The sequence below is a fragment of the Peromyscus leucopus genome, chromosome 1 (genome assembly GCF_004664715.2).
Source record: "Peromyscus leucopus breed LL Stock chromosome 1, UCI_PerLeu_2.1, whole genome shotgun sequence".
Lineage (NCBI taxonomy): Eukaryota > Metazoa > Chordata > Mammalia > Rodentia > Cricetidae > Peromyscus > Peromyscus leucopus.
In genome coordinates, this window is record NC_051063.1 from 191,394,968 (window position 1) to 191,406,472 (window position 11,505).

Here is an 11,505-nt window from a genome sequence, read left to right on the forward strand (position 1 = left end):
TATATATAGCACAACTTGCCTAAAAGCACTAGGTAGCCCAGCCTGGCCTTAAATGTCTAATCTTTCTGCCTCTGCATGGCGCAAAATTATGGTACATATTCTGTCTTTGGAAGACAGGGAAAGTTGTAGATGACCAGGATTTACTCACTGACTCAATCAAACCCAATTTTTATTAACAGTTTCCTTTGGAGTTCTGAATGACACAGCAGAGTGTTTTACTTGTTTCTGACATTAGAAAGAATCCTAAAGCTGGTCAGTGGTGCCACATGCCTTTAATCCTAGCACCTGGGAGACAGAGACAGGCAGATCTTTGTGAGTTCAAGGCCACCCAGGTCTACAGATCCGAGTTCCAGGACAGGCTCCAAACATAAACAGAAAAACTTTGTTTTGAAAAAACAACAACAAAAAGGGAATCACAAGAAGATAATCTTTGGTCAGGTCAAAATTATGGGTAGTCTGAGTTCAAGTTGCCAAGATGAGTGTGCTGATGGGAGCCTATAGTGGCACTTGTTCAGGAGGATGTATATGAAAGTACAATGTCAAGTCATGTCTGCAATTAAAAGTGAGTTCAAAGCCAGCCTGAGGAATTTAAATGAATGCTTTTCACACTATGAAGGAAAAGTAAAATGACCTGTGTTGCCTGCATGGCATTTCTGGCCTAAAATGTGTCTATATCTCTATAGCCTGGGATGTTACTGTCTCAGAAAGTGGTAAGTGGTGGGATGGGGGACACAGCAAATGAACACATATAGATACAGATATATGAAAAGGGGCGACTTGGGTTATAGACCAGCAACAGGTCTGGGGGAGCAGGCTAATAGTGCTAAAGGGCAGAGGCTGCTGTGGGACTGCATAGGAGGCAGGGGAGAGCAAGCTGTGAGTTCCGTCTAGTAACTTGCATCAACCTGAAGTCCCTAGTTATGTAGCAGGCCCAAGGTACGGTGGGAATAATAAAACTGATTTTCTGCATCCAGGCGGGAGTGGCACACGCCTTTTTAATCCCAGCATTCAGGAAGGCAGAGCCAGGCAGATCTCTGTGAGTTCAAGCTAGCCTATTCTAAAGAGCGAGCTCTAAGACAGGCACCAAAACTACACAAAGAAACCCTGTCTTGAAAAAAACAAAAACAAAAACCAAAAACAAAAAAAAAATATTTTTTGTCTGTTTTGCTTTGAGATAAGGTTTTTCTGTGTAAAAGTCCTGGTTATCCTTTAAACCACTCTCTAGACTAGGCTGGCCTTGAACTCACAGAGATCCTCCTGCTTTTGCCTCCTGAGTGCTGGGATTAAAGGTGTGCGCCACTATTGCCTGTCAATACAATTAACTTCTTAAATTAACCCATAACTCATCTATACCTTGACTAATCTGACACATAGAAGGTGTCTTCTCTAAGCTCAGAGTCTCTATACTCAGAAATCCAAAAATAGAAGAACTCTCCTTGGATCCACTGGTTGCTCTTGGACTGCCATGACAGCTTCCCCTACATCAAGCATCCTGCATTTTTAAGGGACCTGGTCTTATGAAATCCTTCTCAGTCTATATCTCTTTATGGAAACCTAGAAAAATCTGCATTATTCAAAACACAGGCTTAAATCCCCAGGGCTACAAAGAAAGAAAAGAACACGGAGTGACTGCAGAGCTGCCTGACACACAAATCAATCTTTTGAAATTGGTTTGTTTGCTATTTCATGTGCCCAGGCTGGACAGATACTAGTTAAGTCGCTAAAGACAACTCTGGACACCTGACCTGCCTGCCTTCACTAGAAATAACCAGACTTCTCTGGAACTCACTATGTAATCTGTTTTTTTTTTTTTTAACTCATTGTAAAAACTCTGAGTCAGCTTTACAATTAATGGTCCTAATGGGCACAAGGGTGCTGCAAATCCTGACTTTTCTTTTGTTGTCCTTCTGACATGACAACATGGGAAACTGACTGACTTTGCAAATCAGAAAAGGATCTCTAGTGAAGGAGAAGGACTTAGGAGAAATACACTTGATCACAAGCATACCTTGTGATCTTTCAGCAGAGTGAAAAGTGAGAAGCAATCACTAGTGAATGATTGAAGAACTGGCATATAATTTTATACCCTTGCTTCTGAGTAGTTCTGTCGTAGTATTGGAGTGTCAAGGCCATTGCCATCACTAGCTCACTTAACAGCTAATGCAACATGCTTTGATCTGGTCTGGCTGCATCTCCCATGGCTGACTGAGCTTCTCTTGCCTTCTGGGTGAGCTAGAACCACAGCCTATTCCTTATTACTACCAGATCTTTCAATGGCCAGAAAGCTTTTGTGTTTCACAAAACCCCAGGTCTCCATAATTTGCACAAACTCTGTAACTCTTTCTCTATGGTAGAGTACTTGGAATGCTCATTTGTGCCTCAGGCTTCTATTCCTTCTATGGCACAGTTACAGAACCCCTTAAAACAATTGTCAAGGAACTTTTTGAAACATAAAATTCCATCTCCCTGATTAAGGTATGGCTGTACTCTTGTTTCTTGACATTAGCTATATAAAAGTGATGGACCAAAATCAGGCTACTGATACTCTAGCCTTCATGTCTCAGTCTGAGACTACATATATACACTAAAACAATATACACAGGATAATACACACACACACACACACAAGCATATCAACACATATATTATATATTTAATAAATCAATCAATGCTTAAACTCTTCAATTTCTCAATAGTTTTGTAATTTTGATTTCACACAAGGTGCTTTGGTTCAATCAAACTACACTAAGGAAAAAACAATTACAAAGAGAATTAAGTCAATAGACATTCAGTCTCCCAATCAGATGGAATCATGTTCTTGGGAGGTTGGGCTACACAGAGAAGTTGGTGGGGGAAGGAGCATAAAAGGGTGAGAGGAGCCCTACAAGTTTCTCAGAGTGTTGGAGTCTTGAGTCACATACTGCCTGGACTTGCTGAGAACAGGATCTCTGTCACCAGTTTTCAGATCAGGTAAGTTACCTCCATCAGGTGGCCTCTTGTATTCTGAGAACGCCTTATATTTCCAGATTCTCCATTTAAAAAGAAAAAAAAAACAGAATTTGATTGTTGTTTTGTGATTTAATTTTGAATTGTTTTTTTGATGTGTGGTTTTGCTTTAATAGAAATGCCTATTAGACTGGAATTTACATGTTACTATTTTCATTCATTTGTGGAATGAAACAGTAACTAATAGTTTTCATGAACACAAGCTGCAAGTGTTAGCTGAGTAGAGAATTGGGACTATGGGAATGTGGTTGTTTTAGATGTGACTATTTGACATGACATTTTCTGAGAAAAAAATGAAAGAAAAGTAAAATAAAAGGGATCCAGGTAGCAAACACCTGTCACACCTGGTGAGTAATATTGAGGGTCTAAGCACAGAAGATCTTAGATCCAGGCAAGACATGAGTGTATGAAGAGACAAAATTGAATAGATGACTCATTTTTAGAGTACTTGTTTATTGGGCTCAAATCCAACAAACCAGTCCTCCTAGAATAAATTATTTCATATTAAATTTTATTTGAAATCCTTTAAACTTAATTGGCCTGAAGTAACACTATATAGATTAGACTCCCCTGGAATCCTCCTTATTCTTTCTTGAAAGTACTGTCATTGCAGGCAACTGGTACCATGTCTGTCATCTACTCAGTGGTTTTTTTGTTTGTTTGTTTGGTTGGTTGGTTAATTTTTTTGGGGAGAGGCAGGGTTTCTCCAGGTAGTTTTGGTGCTGTCCTGGATCTCACATGTAGACCAGGCTGGCCTCAAAATCACAGAGATCTGCTGGCTCTGCCTCCCAAATGCTGGGATTAAAGGTGTGTGCCACCACTGCCTGGCACTATTCAGTGTTTTAAAGGGAGAGTGCACAAACCAGACAGGGTAGCTGAAACAGAACACTTCAGTAACAGGAAGGATTAGGGACAGGAGACACATGCCTGTGCTGCATAACGTCTTCAATTCAACTTTGGGAGCATATGCAATTCCACATACTGCACTGTATCCAAAACCACATTTTAAAAAGTAAATTAAACTACATTTTTCCCTACTTGTCTTTCTTAGCCAAGGTCATGGACAACCTTGTGAATGGTATATATATAGTATTATATATATATATATATTATATATATATACCATTATGTATGTATGTATGTATATATACCATTATATATGTATGTCTATATACCATTATATATGTGTATATATATGTGTGTGTGTGTGTGTGTGTGTGATATACTAAAAATTGAACACAAAAAGCATGCACACATGTGCATGTAAAATCACATACAAATTAATTCCATCAATCAATGAATTAATGAACTCTTCAAATTCTCTTTAGTTTAAGTATTTTTAGTTTTTTACACAATGAGCTATGACTCAGTCAATATACACTATGTAAAAATAATCAAAAGATTAAGTGGATGAACCCTCCACCCCCCTTTCAGACAGAAGTATTTCCTTGGGTGGTGAGGATAGAAAGGGATGGTGTGAGAAGAATTGAGTATAAATAGATATAGAAGCTCAAGATATAAAGCACTTGTAAGACACTCCTCAGTCCTCCCCGTGTACACTGAACACATGGAATGGAGAAAATGGGTAGGTTATAGGTTGTACTTGTTACCTTAGCACTCTATTTTCATAAGGGACTTGATAGGTCATCAGTCTCTATTTGCCACAAGAGGCTGGTCTCATTGCTTATTTCTGAATAATCTTTCCAAAGGGGAGTGAGATTCAGAGGAGCAGAGTGTGGTACCTCATGGGACAATGGATAACTTGTGCCTGTGACAGTTCTTTTGAGATAATCTGCTGAGATGCATGAGGATTTGAGATTATAGTACAAGAAGACACACTGAGATCTTGACTATAGCCCTGGGGGGTGGATTCTTATGATGGGTGAGACTTATAAAACTCAATTTCATAGCATGAAAACATGACTCCTGAATGTTTTACCAGTTTCTTCTGTCTGAAGATCCATCAGAATGAGCTTTGAGGCCCCATCCACACTCCTGGAACTGGCAGTAAAGAGTCTGCTTAGGAATGAGGCCTTGGCCATCTCAACACTGCAGAAGCTGCCCATGGAGCTCTTCCCATCCTGTTCAAGGAGGCCTTCAAGAGCAGACATATGAAGATACTGACAGCGATGGTGGCAGAATGGCCCTTTTCCTGCCTCCCTCTGGGGCACTGATGCAGGTCCCTGATGTGGTAATATTACAAGCTGTGCTGGATGGTGTAGACATGCTGTTGACACAGATGTTCACCTCAGTAAGGCCAAATAGAACAGAAGGGGAGTTACCAGTTTACTGAGAAAGAATATGTGGAGTCAAGTACATGGGATCACTGGTAGATCAGAGGCATCTGATGATCCTCATTTGTAAGTCTGAAGAAGGAGAAGCCTCTATTTAAAATTTGAGTAATAATATAATCAACTTTCAGAAATTCAGGGCACTTCAGAGTAGATGCACACATAGTAGGATTAGCCTTCTCTGTCCTCTCCTCCAGGTAATACAAAAAAAAAGTCAACGGTAACTGAATGAGGGAAGCAGGACAAGTGTTCAGATGTAGTTTATGCAAGGAGCCTTACCTGATAGGTTTTGTTGACCTTAGAGAAGTGGAATGAAAGTTGACTCTATTTCGTCCTGTCCTTTCATTATGACACTTCACCTTTTTCTCTCACAGAAAGTCAAAGCTTCGAGTCCTGGACCTGAGAAATGTGCACCATGTCTTCTGGATGCATGGCCTGGAATAGAATGTGGAGAGAGCTCAACAGGGACACTGAGTAAGGAGCAAACAGGGAATGGCCTTAATAGATATGCCCTGAGGCGTCTTTTGAAGGTGGTTCACTGATTTTGACTTAAGAACTCACCTAGATGAACAGCAAGCATATTTGTTGCAGTGGGCCCAGCAGCAAAAAGGTTCTGTGAGGCTGTGCTGTATGAAGGTGACAATCTGTGAGACTCCTATGAAGATTATCAAGAATGTTTTTTAACATATTCCAGCCATGCTACATTGAGGAACTGGAGCTATCCACAGGCTGGACTCCTGCAGCACTGAGTTGTTTCGCACGGTGCTTTGGCCAGATGAGAAATTTGCGCAAACTCCATCTAGCACGCATTTATGTTAACACCAAAAAAGCTGTAAATTCCTTGGAAGACATAGAGGAGAAATATACTGCTAGGCTCATTTCTCAAATTTCCAAACTCAACTGTCTCCAGCATCTCTTCATCAATGTTTACTACTTTTCCAGTGAGCACATGAAACAGTTGTTCAGTAAGGAATTATAGAGCGCTCTTTTGCCTACCACAGCAAACCTTCCTTTGTTATATTAGAGATTAGTGAGCACCTGAGATAAGGCAGCCACTGTGACTTTCACAGTTATTGGCTCATTACAATATCTGAGAATGGTCTGGATTCCATATTAAATGGATCAGAAAAACAATTGCCCTCACTGATCGACCACTCACAAATAAACGGCAAAGATGTTGTTAGTGACTTAAGAGAGCTTTCTTACTACTCTGTACTTTCTAGGCACACTGTGTGGCTCACATAGAGTCTCTTTGTGTTATGTATTCTTCCTTGGGATCTGTCAGCCCTGATGGGAGGGAACAAGACAGAGCAAAGGTCCCTAAGGGGATGAGGAGCATTCTGCAGTTTCACTTGGAAATCTCTGTTCTTATATCTTTGTGAACAACAATGATCTTGTTCCCATGTGGAAAGCTCTGTCAGCTTTTAACACCTGATGGAGGAACAGATGTTGTGGAGCATAATTGGGACATAGTAGATGTGAATTGTTGTGGGTGCAATGGGCAGAGGGTCAATTTCAGGGACTGATGCAGAGAAGAGGGACATAGGCTATATTCAGAATGTGGAACTGTAGTGATTTCTGCAGGACACAGGCCAAGACACTGTCAGAAGCATTGTGACTAGAAACGCCTCCTTTTAGCCTTTCTTTCTAGGTTATAATGGCAATCTCTGGTTCTCTAACATATTGGGAATGAGAAGCTGCACCACTAAGTTCTGAGCCTATCAATATGATGTGATAGACTTTAGGAAACAGTGTTGTGATTCTATCGAGGAAACCTTGGACATTCAGTTCCCATATATAGACACTCTGACTTTGCTTTTGTGATACCTTGTACTGTACCGTGTACTAATTTTATATCAAATTGATATAGATAGACTGGAGTCACCTGAAAGGCAGGTACTCAAAAATCAGAAAATGCCTTCAAAATATCAGCCTATAGGCATGCCTGTAGAGAATTTTTGTTATTAGTGATTAATGTGGGAGGGTCCAGCCTACTGTGAGTGGGGCAGTTCCTTGGCTGGTTGTCTTCTGTTCTACAAAATGGAGGCTGAGCAAAGCATGGAGAATAAGTCAATGGGCAGCATTTCTGCCTGGTCTCTCTGTATACCTTCTGCTTCCAGGTTGCTCCCCTGTTTGAATTCCTGCCTATTGTTCTTTCAGTGATGGATTGTGGATTGATTTCTAATCATAAGTCCAATAAATCCTTTGCTCAGCCAATTGCTTTGGGTCATGGCATTTTATTATAGTAATAGTAACCTAAACTAAGATATTGTCTCTGTAGTAGTGTCTAAACTAAAATGCCCACCCAGACCAGGAGACAGAACTAAACTCTTGTTCTTTCCTTAGATGCCTGAAGAGCCCTTTGGAGTCTCTGTCCATCAAACTCTCTGAGTTCTCCCAGTCAGACCTGGAACACCTCTGTCGGTGTCAGAGACTTTTTCAGCTGAAGCACCTGACCCTCTGTGGTGTGGTACTATTCAACCTATGTCCTACACTTCTCCAATTTCTCCTTGAGAATGTAGCAGCCACTTTTGCAAATTCTGGAGTTAGAGGACTGTGGCTATTGGGGACTCACAGCTTAGTGCCCTCCTGCCTGCTCTGAGCCAGTGCCTCCAGCTAACCAGGGTAAACTTCTATGACAATGTCATTTCCATATCTGTCCTGTTGGACCTTCTGCAAATCTTGGCCAATCTAAGCAAGTTAACTGAGGAGTTCTACCCTGCCCCAATGGAGTGCTATGATGACCTGGGTTAATGTACAAGTTAACAAATTTGCCAGTGTGTGTCCTGATCTCCTGGATATACTCAGAGCCAAAAGACAACCCATAAGAGTCACCTTTGCTACAGACATTTGCCTCAAATGTCACCAGCGCTGTGTCTTTGATGGGAAGACAAGGCTTTGCCATTGTTTGTCATAAAGAGGACTAGGCTGTTCCTTGGATACTGAGAAGTGAAAGTCTGAGGACAGGACTTTCAGTAAGGTGTTCCAGAACATGTGGTTTTCAGGCCCTCTTGATGCATCAGGAACAAAAATGGTGTTTGGTGGAATCATGCTATAAGTACTGCATTAATGAAGATTTATGGGACCATGAGGAAGAAGTGTCTTATAGAATCAGAAAGACAGATCTGTATCTCCAAGTGTGCTTCTGTCAGGATGTGGTTGCTGGGTGGCTTCCCCATGCATTGTAGTTATAAACTTGTGGATGCTTTTCTCTGGTACTCTACTCAGTCATTGAACTCACTTTTTCATTCAAAGTCAGAATGTTCCCTTATCAAGTATGACCAAGGTTTTTTGCAATTCAAGACTTGTGATATCAAAATGAACAGGAACTATTTATTACATTGTGTTGTCCTCCTCTATCTCCCATTGTTTGGCTCTTTGGGGGTATATGTGCACACCATTTTCTAAATGAACTTATTAGTGCAGACCTGGTCTATTATTAAGAAGGTTCAAAGATACTCCCACAATAGACTACTGGCAATGGTCGAGAGACAGCCCGAACTGACCTACTCTGGTGATAGAATGTCCAAACACCCTAATTGTTGTGCTAGAAAACCCCATCCAATGACTAAGGGAACCGGATGCAGAGATCCATGGGTAGGCCCTGGGTGGAGCTCCAGGAGTCCAATTGGTGAGAAAGAGTAGGGTTTGTATGAGCCAAGAATTGTTGAGGAACAAGGTTGGATAAAGCATAGGGACAAATAGCCAAAATAATGGAAACACATGAACTATGAACCAATAGGCTGAGGAGCCCCACAAACTGGATCAGGCCCTCTGAATAAGTTGAGACAGTTGATTAGACTGATCTGTTTGGGAGGCATCCAGGCAGTGGACCGGGTCCTGTTACTCAGTCCATGAGCTGGCTGTTTGAAACCTGGGGCTTATACAGGGACACCTGGCTCAGTCTGGGAGGAGGGGACTGGATCTGCCTGGACTGAATCTACCAGGTTGAACTCAATCCTCAGGGGAGTTTTGTCCTGGAGGAGATGGGAATGAGGCGGGGGAGGGAGAACAAGGGAATCCGTGGCTGATATGTAAAATTAAATTAAATTATAAAATAAATAAAAAAGGTTTTGGAGAATGGAAGGAATTACTACCCAGGATAATCAGATAGGAGGCACTGTGCACACATCTAATGTTTCTGAGACAAAAGTCCTTTCATTGAGCCTAACTGCACCTGAGATGTAAATGTTAAGTATTCAGATGTAAGTTGTGCCTTTATTTTGAAAAGGGCTACCTCCCTTTTCTATTACATCATATAGCAATAAATTTTTTTTAATATATATTGATTTCTTTAGTTTTCATTAAATTATTCAGTAGTAGTCTTTTTATTAAAGTCTGCTGTACTGCTTACAACCCCAATATAATGTACTAACTTTTTTTATTAAAATATGTGCTACCTGTGGATCCTTTGTATTCTTCTACATGCTGACATCCACTTATATCAGCACCATATATTATAGATTCTTTCTTATTTCCACTGTATACTTTTGACAACTTGGTGGAGAATTAGGTATCCATATCATGTGTGAAATTATGTTTGGACCTTCAATTCAATTCAATTCTATTGATCCACATGTCTGTTTTTATACCAATACCAACTGTTTCAGAGCTCGAAATTTGGGATGGTGATACCTCCAAAAGCTCTACTACTGTAAAGAAATTTTTTAAAAGCTATCTTTGATATTTTCTTTTTCTATATGAAGCTGAATATTGTTCTTTCAAGGTCTAAAAAAGAACTGTGTTGGGATTTTTAATGGGAAATACATTGAAGTTTTACATTTCTTTAAGTAAGATGGCCATTTTCCTATATTAATCCTACTGATCCTTAAACATGGGAGATAATTCCATGTTTTGATATCTTTTCCTTTTTTATCATAAGATTTTAAGAAGAGTTCTTATCTCTTAACTTGTTATAAGAAGATACTTTATATTATTTGTTGTGCTACTTTTGTGAAGGTATTTTCCATGATTTCTTTCTCTTCTACAAGGATGAGATCAGCTAAGACTCCTAATAATTGCAGATATGTAGCCTAAGCTGATTACCTTCTGTGGCCAGGCAAGACCTCTAATGCGGAGATGGGGACACCATCCCACCCACATAATCTTCAAACTATAATCTATCCTGCTTATGGGATGTGCTGGGGTAAGTGAGGTTCAGAGACTGTGGGTGTGGCCAAACAATGGCTGGCCCAGCTTGAGACCCATGTAACAAGAATGAACCCATAACTATCACTAGACTGCTAGGGCCCAGAGGTTGGACAGACCGGAAACCTATAATAGAACTGTAGGGAAAAGGGGCTGTCTAAAGAAACCCACCCTGAACCTGGAGCCCCAAACTAGGGAAAGATGGCTCAGATCAGGGCAGAAAAAAACAGTTTGGCTCAGTCAGATCAGAGCCATCTGTGCCCTGGCCAATTGATTTGTGAAACTAAGCAGTCACAGAACAGCAAAAACCCTGGGCCCTAAGTCAACTCCTGGTTGACTTTACCCCAAGATATCCAATGTAAACCACCCTGCCTGGTCAGTTAGAAAAGGTTATTCTCTCCACCCTGGTAGAGGCAGCTGTTCTTCTCCTGGACTTCTCCTTCCTAAATAAATCTTTCTCAAAAGAGTTTTTGTCTGTGAAGATCTCCATTCACTGGCTTAGAGAAGATCTTTCCCCAGACATCTCTCAGTGGACAAAACAAGGGAGAACTGAAAAAGTTACACTTTTCTCCAGAGCCAGAGGAGATTGCTATATTTCTGCAGGGTTTTCCCTTTTTGCAGAGTGAAGCAAAGAAAGCAACATCTTAGGCTGGAGAAGCAGAACTCTGCTAGGAAGCTCCATCAAATGGGGGCTGAGCAAAGCTCAGCTGTAGTGGCTCTCCAGGAGAGGAATTGGATTGCTATATCCCATGAGGAGACCATCCCCTATCACACCAGGGATATGCTGACTTTCCACAACAATCAGGATACTCTTCCCTGCTGAAGCAGTTACAGGTATGACTTTCCCGAGAAGTCAGAAAAAATTTACCTTCCAGGGTTGGGTGGCTTCTTTGCAGATCCAGCCATCAGAGCTAAGCCAAACAGTTCCAGATGCCTTAGACACCTTCAGGGCAGAGCTGTGGTTCTGAGCAGCTCTAGGTGTCTGAGATAGCTCACCCTCCAGGGATGAACTGTCTCCTTGAAGCTTCAGCTATCAAGAACTATCCTCAGCAGCTCAAGG

General features: G+C 41.0%; 1 pseudogene; it reads left to right on the forward strand.

Moving 5' to 3' along the window:
- The first annotated feature begins 4,974 nt into the window (after positions 1-4,974).
- On the forward strand, positions 4,975-6,276 carry LOC114689431 (annotated as a pseudogene).
- The last annotated feature ends 5,229 nt before the right edge of the window (positions 6,277-11,505 follow it).